This window comes from Arctopsyche grandis, chromosome 1, assembly GCF_051622035.1.
Source record: "Arctopsyche grandis isolate Sample6627 chromosome 1, ASM5162203v2, whole genome shotgun sequence".
Taxonomy (NCBI): domain Eukaryota; kingdom Metazoa; phylum Arthropoda; class Insecta; order Trichoptera; family Hydropsychidae; genus Arctopsyche; species Arctopsyche grandis.
Genome location: NC_135355.1, coordinates 23,250,742 through 23,263,818, shown reverse-complemented (window position 1 = coordinate 23,263,818; position 13,077 = coordinate 23,250,742). Strand labels below are relative to the sequence as shown.

General features: G+C 32.9%; 1 protein-coding gene across 1 annotated transcript in view; it reads right to left on the bottom strand.

Moving 5' to 3' along the window:
* LOC143908988 (uncharacterized) overlaps positions 1 to 12,749 on the bottom strand; it is a 60,478-nt gene extending 47,729 nt beyond the window's left edge. Inside the window, exons 1-3 of the mRNA XM_077426860.1 lie at positions 12,497 to 12,749; positions 12,014 to 12,144; positions 11,796 to 11,896 (exon numbers count right to left, since the gene is read on the bottom strand). The gene's annotated coding sequence lies outside the window, so the exon portion shown is untranslated. The remainder of the gene's footprint in view (positions 1 to 11,795; positions 11,897 to 12,013; positions 12,145 to 12,496) is intronic.
* Positions 12,750 to 13,077: the final 328 nt, after the last annotated feature.

Genomic DNA, 13,077 nt, shown 5'->3' with positions numbered 1-13,077 from the left:
ACGATGCGGGAATTAAACTTTTTTTGCCATAGGCCCGAAGAGCTCATTATATTCATTTCATAATGTCAAGAAGTAAATAAGCACATAATTATCTGAGACAATAAATAAAATGCTTACCCATCTCCCACAACTATGATTAGCTATTTCGCGCTGAGTATTGTTCTTTGATGATAATACAAAGATACAGTGGGAAAGAGATGAGGCAAAACCCCCTTATAAATGACTAATTAGATTTATCATATTTAATTTACAATAATGTTGTTTCATATGAACATTCAAACAATTGAATGTAAAAAAGGGTGAATATTTCACTAATATGGAGATAAGCACACATTATGTACATATACTGTATTTTTTAATGATAATATTATAAAAGCAATAACTTTTTCGAAAGCAATTATATTTTCATGAAACTGAGAAGGTGGAAAGAAAAAATAGAGGAAACCCCAACAGTGACTAGTGTAGAAGGGAACGATATCCAATTTGAGAAACCTGACCGCTGAGAAGATAAACTGGAAGTGGATTAGTTCAACATCAATAAGAGTCAATTGGGTCACCGTCTTAGATGGTATTATGTTTACTAATTATCTGCTAACGAACAAGAAAGCCATCTCACCAACGTTGATTTCAATTCCGATATTTGATTCGATTCCATACATAAATACATACATACACAGGTATACTCACCCAATGTTATTAACTTATTACAAGACATGTTACTAATCCAAAACAATGCGATCACAGACGACAAATCAAATTTATGTCATTTAAAAGTCAGTGCAACCTTTTCGAATGCAACGTATTTATTTTTATATGAGACAGGATATTTACCGGTTCTGTAATTAACTGTGTTTACCCAGAAGTGCTAGCCGATTACTCATCAGGTTCACCGGCTTCCCAACAATGAGCTATGTGCGTCTGGGAAATGCGCTTATGAATATATAATTTCAATATTTCATCAACCGCATCAAAGTTCATTGCGAACAAAGGTTGCAAAGAAGTAGTTAAACATACATACATATGTGGATGTCAATAAAAATTATCATAATTTAGCATTTGATAATCCACAGATGTACAAGTATTAAAAAAAAGGGTACAAAATAATCAAAAATCAATTTTATACTAAGATTTTATATGTAGTCTAATTTATTTTCAATCTCATAAAAACTGGAAAATATGTATCAAAAAAGTCGGATGAATTAGGTCATAAAAACAAAAATTTGCGAGACATGTCTTTAATATATGTAATTAAGTTACCACCTAAAGAGCTCATAATATTTCCATTGTTGTGCAAAATAGGACTATCAAATTGCCGATGTAAAATTACTGTGAAGCACGTGCAAGTTAACGGAACATGTACCAAAAAAATATGCGAACATACATACATACATACATATGTATGTGTCGACTTTTGTACCAAAATAATGCATATCTAATATTATATTGATATGCGGAATATACATATGTATTTTATATAGCCATCAATTGTTTGCCATGGAAATCTATCTTTTTTTGTCGCACAGATTTTCATTCGTGTGTGCGAGCAGAATACAAGAAGACTTGATTATATTGAATATCTTGTATCCTGCTCGCGCACACGTAATTAATTCTGTGCGACAAAAACAGAGGGATTTCCACGGTACGCCACTGCTACACACACTATTCATACGTCCATTTTATTAAAATCAAAATTGAAGAAATATTAAAGTTAATTTACATACATATATGTATGTACTAGCACACTATAGACCGGCAACTGCACATAAACAGCAAAACGAAAAAGATTCTTTAGTAAATACATTCATACGTTCCGTAATATGTACGAGGCAGCAACCGACACGATCTATTTATATTATACAGCAGTACATAATACCGAAACGTATCAAGCAGAATCCGATTTTGTTTGGCCACTGGGGAAATATTCACGCATGACGTAACGTCATACGTGACTGTGAAAGTGCTATCACGATGCGCATATGAATATTTTCGGAAACGTCATATTGTGAAAACATTGACTCGACGATACGATGCAAACAATATTGCGCAATATGCAATAACGTATGTACATACTCATCCAAAACGGGTAGCGCTGCACAGTTTGCATAGAAGCAGTCTTTTACGTGCGGTTCCGTGCCGAGTTGTTGACGTGAAGTACTGGATAATATAAATAGACCTTTATACACATATTTTGTAGCAACAAAACAAAAACAAAAAACGAAGGAAGCGTAGTTAGATAGGATGTCCTGTAATAGTCGACCGTATATGTAGATCGAATTTCGAACGACGCAATGCGATGAACTGAAACGGAATTTGGAACTGCAAGTGATGAAAACAAATAGTAGAGGTAAACGCCCCACTGTACATATGTATTATACATAGAAATGACAGGAAAAGAGTAAAGGTGCAAGCTCACCGGTAACCATATTTGGGACGGCAAATATGGTTTTGTCCCGTTACCATTATGAGCGTTTTCGATATGCTATGCTGGGTTCAGCGAAAGTTCACCTCAAGTCGGAGCTGTTCATTTTTGAGCCCCATACATATCGAAAGGTCTATTGTGTATGGCGGTTCCTTGAATTTCGCTGATGCATCATATACATATGCACATACACGTCAATAAATGTTCTCGTAAGTAACAAAAAATCAACCAAACATGTCGAATTTTTTTTAAATAATTGCAGAGCAATACAACAGAAATTTCGTATAGAATATGTATAAGCAATCATCGTTGATTTTTATATGAAAAAAATAACAATCTGACCTATACAATTGGACATTTTACATGGTAATTTAATAAGAACTGTATGTAAAATTTGGTTAATAAGTTATTATGTATTATATTTAAAATTAAATAATTTAAACGAAAAAATCTACATACATATGTACATATGTACATAGAACACGTACGCATATTTACAACTTACCAATGATTAAATGCATCGTTAGAATACTTCGAGGGGAAAGTTTAGTGATTAAACCTTGCACAACAACTGCTGCGCTTTGAATCTTACAATATTGCTAATACGTACTGAGATACATAAAGCGCAATCATCTTCTATGAAAAAAATCACTACGAGTGAAGCTCTCTCACAATTATAATAATCAATGTAACAAAAAATTATAAGTACTTAGTATTATATTTCATAATGGAGCATCATTCGTCTTGCATACATACGAATGTATGTACGTACATGCAATTAACTTTGATAATATTATACATATCATTAACGAGTTATGTACATTTTAACACGATAATACGAGCAAAAAGTGTCTTCCTTCCAGAATAAGTCATGGGAGACTTTAAAGTGTTGCCAGCACTTATTATATGTATGTCCACAGAATTGAATACCAGTTTTGTAATTTATTCCAAACGTAAGCGCCATTAGATGGCTCTTTGAATCACGCTTCAGGCGTTCGAATTCAGAAAATGAGATCGAAATTGATAGTAAAATTAATGAAGCTAAGAATTGTTCACATCGTTCGATGCAACCTTGCAAATATTTACACGTATCTAAACATCGCAATTGAAATCACACACATGCGTTTTATAACGGAAAACAAAAAAAAATGTTTACGTTTTACAATCGAAATGTATGTATGTATGTACGTTCTCACACATTCGTGTACATTTTTTTCATTGCCATTAATCTTACGAATACATCTGTTACATGATGAAAATTCATTATTGATTGACGAGAAAAAAATACACAGCTACGCAGATGAAGGAAAAAAGCCTTCAAACAACAGATAACATGAGGTGAATGCAAATGCAAGTGAAATCATCGCTAACGCGACAACAATATGCTCTACAAAAAGGATCCAACCCACAGTTTAATTTTTTTTAAACAATTCAAAAGCAAACAAACATGTAAAATAAGGCAAACGAACGCCATATTATAAAAATATCGATGTATTGTTAAATTTATACATTCAACAATACATAAATTCATGTCGCGCTGATTAGAATTTAACTGGCGTTGGTTGGTTCTTTTTGCAAAACTACATACAGTTAGTAGGCGAATACGGGAAGGGGTACGGTTTGATTCACCTTGATCATATTACGTGTCGTTAAGCTGTATTTGATTACGTCGAGTTTCTCGCATTCCGCGCAAATTTGCAAAACTTTATATCGAAACGGGTCACAATTCGCATTTTAATTTCAATAATTGCAGCACGCAAATCTCTGTCAAAAACTTCCGAGCTTTATAATTTAGGATAAATAAACATATAGCGTATCATTTACGCAAATCGAAAGCTTCTCGTGCCGCAAGGTAGTCTTGTCCTGCCAAACGTGATGGTACCAGAGGCCGTTGGCTTATCAGTAGAGTGACCATGATGTGGGCTTCGTAAAAAAATTGAGATGAATAAAGCAAAAATTAAAATCATGGATTTTAGATATACATACATACAACAGACGACTGTTGTCAAAGGCATTCAATACCAAACAAAGCTACAAGTATTCGGGAGTGGAATTTTCGTTTCTTGATGGAAAAAGATCAATGACCTGAATATCTGAATGAGAGTCGAAGGGCGAGTATTGAGATCCTTTTACAGTTCAATTGTCAAAAGACGAATAAAAAAATAACATATTTATGATAAAATGAACTAAGAAGAGGTTAGTAATAAAATAAGCCAGTGTACATCTACGCAAAAAATTATGGGTCTTAAAGAAATGAAAGAGCCAGGGTCCAGAGAAGAATTACAAGGTGAGATTTGAGATAGAATACAAAACACGTGTCCTTACAAATCGGTTGACTAACCCTTTTTATTGAGAGTTTGTACATAGGGTTAAAAAACAACGTTGACTCTTTATTATGTATGTATTAAATATTAATAAACGGTTTTGTTAAAAACAATACCACACTAGGTAAATAGTAAAGCAACATCAAATTTGTCATAGCAAATCATAAAATATTGAATAACATAATGGCATCATTTTAGAATTATGTTATCATTCACACACTGGGGACGTGAATGATAAATTACACCCACCAGTTGGCAATGCACTTCGATCAAAACGCTTCAATTTTAATTGACAAAAAAAACATATGTACATAGTTTTTATCGTTTGCAAGCAATCATCAGATCACATCGCTCAAATGAAATAAGTATGGTCACCCCGAGCATTGGCGGTCGGTCGTTGTCATTAGTCTGGACTTTTCAACACGATATATTGCCTGAAGATGATATTCAGCCAAGTCATCGAATACAACCTTGGTCTTCAAACAGTCTTTCACAACTCATTTGCAATATTCGCTACCATTGCCAGCTCCGGTCAATAGTCCAAAAGTACCGGTCAATGATCAATGGCGTCATAAAAAAATACTAATACATATTAATACTTAAATTAATTAAATTACAACACAAGTACAAGCAAATCATCGAGAAAAAGAAAAACAGTTCATGCATGAAAAAAAAACTGAAGATTTTACTCACATTCAGGTAAGAAATATTATACGGGAAATGTATGCAGCCAAACTTTCCACATATTTATTCTAGTTCTTTATCAACTCAAAATAAAATAAAATTATATCGCGCGCTCATATTACCATTATTAACCTATGCTTCACCTGTATGGAATAACGCCTCGAATACTAACCTTTCCAAGCTCCAAGTAATACAAAATAAATCCCTAAAAATAATTTATAATACACCCATATATATTATACTAACTTGAAAAAACTGCATGCCATATATAATATTCCGTTGGTTACAGACATTACTAACAAACTCACCAGTAGATGCTATGACAGAATCACTAATAACCATACTAACACACTTGTGAAGAGGCTCGGTGATTACAACAAAATATCTATACCCTTCAGGTATAACACACAGATTACCTGAACACAATCTGCTTTAGGTCATCGACTTTAGTGAGTCTTTAATTAATATTATGTATTAGATGTATTATGAGCATTTATAAGGATTGTAAATAGGTTTTTGAGCTATTTTTCCTATTATGCTTTATATTAACATTAGAATAATATAATACTAAAATTACTAACCAAATTAAATTAAATTGTAAAATAGAAAATGATCAGTAGATCAGTAGCTATTAAAATAGATATAAGATGTATTGTGAACATAATTTCGTAATAATAGAAAGTATTTAAAAATCAACACATTTATTATATTATATGTACATACATATATAGATATAAGTACATATAGTACGATTATGAAAGTTCAGTGCTTTGGTTAAATTGAAATTATTATAACATTACTGCAAGACTAATTATACATACATCGGCGAAAATGTCATCTCAAGGCCTCCAACTACCACTCTAGGTCTAGATGATAAAACCTCGACACTGTCTAGTTTCACTTTACACGCTCGAGTGGAAAGTGCAATTAGTGTCGTCGTACAAGACAGTCCGAATAGATACATATTATAAAATCAATAAAATCAATTGGAAGGTGTTGAACTTATGTACATGTACATACATACATAGTTATTATACAACAGGCCTTGAAAGCGTCTCTGAACCGACATAACCTTTCGCATTGAACGGGTCTAACTTCCTATTGAACGTAGAATCTGCATTAAAAATATATTTACTGTAAGATGATGCTCTCCAAATTGCGCTGGGGTAGGGAAGGGGTGCTTTCAAATGGTGTATATAGCAGTAAAAAATATTGTAAGGTACGTATTTAGAATATCGCTGTGCAAACTTAAATATGAATTTTCTCACTGTACTTTTATTTTTATGAAGTTATCTTTTTTGGAATTGTCTGGTAACCAAATAATCAAAGCAACGTTTTTAAAATACATGGCAGTAAATCAGGATAACTGAATTATTCATACATTTATTTCAGTTAACCTGTAGGAGTACCTACTACAGGAGTACCTATGTACTACTGCAGTCTTGCAGGAGTACCTACTACGTTCCATTGACTTTTACATATTTTCTATGTATTCTATGAGCAGGCGTTTCATTTTTAAACAGTATTTTAATGAATAATAAGCAAGATACGTTTGACTAAGAAAATAATTACAATATTTTTAACTGTAAAAAAAACTCATATAAAAGTAATTTTAAAAATAAACATCAAGTTTAAGTTCATAAATTTATGAACGTTCTCTTCGTTATCAAAGACGCCCCTGAATCTAAATTTGTGACCAACAAGTCTGGTTTATATTTAGTCACCTTAAACGAATAGAAACGTCTTAATTTTCGATAGTTGCTCCGATGGTTATTGAAAATAAATTTTACATGTGGCTCACATTTATACGTAAAATCGAACGCGGATAAAATGGCAAAGCCTATTTTATTCAAAAATGAAACCTTTAGGAAGTGATGTCCAACACTTTGATATGATGGGAATATGATTAGTTTACGTTTTTTCTAAATCTTTCCCCCAAGGTCTTGAATTTATCCATCTACGTCATTGACCTTTTAAAACCAATCATTTCTAAACTTAAATTGTCAATTTTAAGATATCCAAGGGGATCATTTGAAATTATCAAATTGGTCACTTGGGAGACCCGTTGGTCGTAGTATGCCGATGCCAGTACTAGTGTCTTGTTGGTATTTCAAATGATGGTTTTGAAAAATTATTGATGCGTAAAAAGGTTCGTACACTATATCGCAAAAAAACATGTTACATTATTTTAAAAAAATACTTTATGTATCGATATTTTCTTGATAGAGTTATATTTTTTTAGAAGGTATCATTATATGTATATGTATGTACATACATACATACATGCGTGCAGGAAAATTAGCAACTCGAATTCATATTGATAAGAAATCGTCTGAACGTTCAGGTCTAATACCACAGAACAGCTTTGAAATTTTAATTGAACAGTGAATGTTGTACTGAAATAAGTTGAGTGGCTTGTTTTTGCATCAAGAAATCGAGATACGTATTACGAGAATATGTGGATATGACTACCTTATTATTGATTTATGAACAAAATTGTCGATGAAGTTCGATTAACTGTTCGAGAACTTAAGTAAGTAAGTAAGCATGATCAAATTTAATTTTGCTTTCGTTAGCTACCACAGAAACATGAGAAAGGCAATCATTGTTATGCAACGGAAATCGTGCTTTGATTAACAATTAGGTAAATGTTTTTTTTTTGCATCTTATCTCAGCTATATATAGTCAAAGATATCCGGTAAAAGTGGAACGAATATCTGCATTGCATATGCATCCACTGGAAGAACATTCTCCGCAAACGGAATGAGAGAAGGGAAAGGAAGCTGTCCGTCTGACCTGCTTCTGAACCGAACAGTTCAACGGTTAAAAGTGATCGACTAACATTAACGAGTGTATTTCACGCTCTTCTGATTTCCGAGTAATATCTAAGAATTTGAATTTGCTCGATGGAATACTCCACGGTATTTGGGTTGAGAGTTGAATTTCAACCAATACGCTTTTATAGACGAGTCACGGTCTCGGAGGCTCAACGGGCAGAATAAGACAGCAAGATAACGAGAATGATGATTAGATATGTGAGTCCAACAAAAGCAAATAGAGTGTGGGTTCGTTTTTACCAAACGTTGGTTCTATGACCTGCTCGGCTGGTGTTGCGCAACTGAATTCGTGGTACGCACCTCTGCACGTTTCTTCGTCCGATAAATATGTATCTATAATATACATACATATGTATGTATACCATTGTATGTATGTATGTAGTAATGTTGTACATGGGTCGACTCTTGTATGTACATACATTGTAAAATCGCAATTTTCGTTATCTAAAACAAAGTTTAGGATAGCACTAAGTGAATCTGTTTATCGCCATCTAAACATTTGAACCCTTGTAACGTGTATAACTTACAGTTTAAAAAAATCTGGGTTGATAAAGCAATGTCATCTGAATATATTTTTGAATACACACTCGATAATGATATAAATCAGGAAAATAATAAATTTAAACATATGTATATGTAAGTGTTTGCTACTCATGATGTTCGTTTACCATTCTGTATGTTGTGCGAACGCTGTTTGACCAACGAATTTATGAAAAAAGGATGACACGCATTTCAAAAAGAAACATAACACTTGTGTGAATCAATTTAAGAATTTAACAGAAAAAAATCAACAATAAATTAATTGCTAGCTAAATCGTACTCTTGAAGCTAGTTGTGATATTTAAAAAAAAAATCATATTTCATAATCAAATAATTTGCTTAAACCAGTTACATACATACATTTGAGTTTTTATCTAAAAATTTCTGGGAGTAGATGACAAAGATGTCAGAAAAGCCACAACAAAAATAATATTAGAAATTTTATAAATGAGATGGCTAAGGATATAGAAATACAACTTATTTAAATGTTGAAAACAATAAAATCTCAATACAGATAGGGGGCATGGATATTTTTGCATTGAAGTAGAGCGTGGCACAAAAAGGGGCTTCAACCATAAGAAATGTACTCTTTAATTTTTAAAGAACGCATTTTATAAATAAAAAATTAATTAAGGCCACATTTCTCCTGAGTTATAGATAGGTGTAGCCAACCATACCCATGACAAATCTAGATGTAAACAAATATGGGTAAATCCCAAACTGCTCCTTATAAAGAAGCCGAAGACGACGTCGATTAAAACATATTATTCATATTAATAAAAGCCCACCTTCATTTGCGAATTGTCTGATTGAACATACATAATTGGGATTTACGTGGGAATTGTAAAAAAAATATTGTAATATTGTAACACTCCAAATTCAACATTTTACAAATCAAATTAAATACTCTTCAAATCAAATTCAACGTTTTACAAATTGGATTCAACAATTTACAAATCAAATTTAACACAATACAATTCAAATTCGGAGTTTGCAATCTTTAAAATTTCATTTGCTAATCATTTATCTCAATGAAGTTTACAATGATTCCGAATATTATATGTGACCTTAAGGCTTAAGTATCAAAACCCAACAAATCCATTTTCATAATTTTGAAATAATCACAAAAAATTTTGTATCATTCAGTTTAAGACTATAATATTAAAACAAAAAAATGCAGCGATACTAAAAGTTATCCATTTGTTAGTTTTTTATTTTAAAAAAATTATATGTGAACACCAATTTTTCATTTTTATTTTGAACATGTTTCGTTTAGAGTTTGGAAAATAGTTTAAGGTCTCATTACATGTAAATCTTATAAATTTCAGGTTGTATCTTATGTACAAGACCGATCAATGCGATCAACTGTTTATTGTTTATAATAATCGGTTAATGTTATTCATTGGGTTAGGAGGGTAAGTTAGACTTTATGTTGATTTATTCTATTGACATAGATTGGGTTCACCTTACCTTGGTTTGGTTAAAAATTAAAAAATAATATTATTAGTAATCATATTAGCCGATTGTTATTAATAATAAGCGGATTTGTCTTATTTAACTTATAAACGGATATTTGCATATGTACATACATATGTATGTACATTCGTATACGGATATTCACAAAACTTTCTCGCCCTTTTGATGAGTTTCCTTTGGTACGAACAATTATCAAATTTAAAATAGGCAATGGGGAAAGCGAGTCGAACGGATGAACAGTAAAGTCATATTTGTGATTTATTTATTTTTCTATGGCTCATTCATTTCCTGGCCACATAGCGATTTTTAACGCAGTGCTCGTTGAGTATTTTGCAAAATTTATGCGGTGAGACATTATTGCGCCGAGTGTAATTATAAGGCGCCATTTCGCTTTTCGTTAATTGCGCAAGAGATTATCGCCTAGTAAAAAATCATGTAGATATTAATAGAAAGACAAAAAAAAATTCACAATATAGCAATTCGATAGCAACCTTCGACGTCGTAAGTCGACCGCACGAAAATTGCACGGGAAATGTCAACGGCGAATATTATGCATACACATGTATAATAATGTGGCTGAACATGTTATAACGCACCGTTACGGACTACGATATCGATAACGCTAGGTTACGTTGCTCAAATAACCTGTTTCTTTCGTTTAAAAACGCAGTTTATATCCAATATAAATGATAATGGCGATGTACATATTAGAAACCATTCAATGGTTGCACCCCATGCTGATTATGACACGACACTCGTATTCAATCATAATAAAAATCCTTTCTGAAAAACGAAACTTTCCCGAGTTTTTTTAAGCACTTGAGAGATATTGCCATATTTCAACAATCACATTTAAAAAAAACAGGCAATTAGAATACTTTAATTATCAATAGAAATCGGATGATCATGGGGGCATTTGTAAACAACAATTCACCATTCCGACAGTGTTCAAAATAAGAGAGCAAAAATGGTTTTTCGATGAAATTTTATATTGTACGACAGATTGTATCTACTTAGAAATTTCAAACTACATCACACCTAAGTTTTCTTTTAGAATATTTCGCAAAAAGATACGTATTCAATTGAAAAATCCATTAATCGTGCTATGAAAAATGGTTGGTGTATGTATGTATGTATGTACACATTTATATACATAAAGTAAACTAGAAAAATTTGGCTCGCACGCAAAAATTACCAAAGAGTGCAGTTATTACTTTTAATTTTTTAAATGTGCGGTCTATATTAGTAGTTTGTTAAGTGAAAAAAATAACAATAATTTCGTGTTCATACACTTCTCTTTCCTTACAATTGTATTTCGATATTAACAAGTCTGAAAGCTGTTTTATGGACATGGTAACATTAATATTTGGAGATTTCCCCCTTCCCCCCCTACCTAGAGCCCAAAAGCCTCCAAGCACACTTTTTAAATGACGCAGCATCAAAAACAAATTTTTAAACCTGTTAAAGCAGGGATTATGCATACAATAAAGTAAAAAGTCAAAATGGCTAATTTACCAGTAAACAAATGAAAAACACGAAAAGTGACCGAAACACTGCTTGAATCATTTTGTCAGTGGATTTTTTTTAAGAAGACTTTTGGAGTGGAATTTTGTTTCCTATAAAATTTTGTTTCTTAAAAAAGTTTGTCCGTTTTAGTGAAAACTGTCATAAAACAGCACAGTATTAAATTAATAAAAAATAGTAATATTAGAATTATAAATACGACGACGTACATGACGAACATAAACGTGGACGACACTCATCGAACACGTTCATTTTTCCAAGAATCAAACACATTTTAACAGGTTGACATCCGCGTGCTTCTGCAACGTCGACTATGGAAGCAATCTCGACGCTCTCAGACCTTATTCAAGGTTAACATACAAAGCGCATAAAATAAATAAATAAAAAAAAGAAAATGCACAATTCAAAATGAATTTGAATTTTTATTTCGAATACGTGTCGGCTCAATAAGTTTGTAACTAACGACTAAATGTATTCGAGGTTATGTGTCGATGTTTTGAAAAGGTTAACAATGTCTTTAATTCTTTACAATAATAAAATGGCGTTTTCTAAGAGTGGATCTTTGTAATAAAAAAAGACGATGCTAGATCCAGTTGCAAACCGGGCTCGACCGGGAAGACCAGTTCGGCGGCCGCTCGGAAGGACGTGGAATGGGAGTGGGAGTGGAGAGGAAGTGGGAGTGGAAGATTTACCTGTCTCTCCAGCAGGTGAGGCTTGATGATGAGACTCATGCCGAGGATTAGCATTCCATGACGATGAATCTAATGTTATCGGTATGAAGGTGTAAATGTAGGTGTAGGTGTAGCACACCGCGCCCGCCTACCACTGACTCCGAGAACTGACTGGTGTTGAGTGTCGAGTGTTGACTATACAGTAGAGTCGAACAGCCGACGAGTGCCGGTGCGAGTCTACCTTGTGGAGTTGTAGCCACTCAGAACTCTACTCGCCGAGACAACAGCCTTTAAAACCAGTCTCACACGAGTGGCGATTGCCGAATATGCTAGACAGGTATCTACACAGGTGCTGTGGGTATTTCTCCGGACGCAGGTACCTAACTACCTACATATTTATGTACATTGAAACTAGGGTTTCTGATTTCCCAGACTATTTCAATTCCCAAGAGACGGGACAGAGCTCGGGATCGTTCCTGAGACAAATTATGTAAAAAAAAAATATTCAATTTTGTTTACTTTATATTAAGAGGGAAACCTTAATTTTGTTGCCGTTCCTTTCTTCGATATATATATATATATATATATATATATATATATAT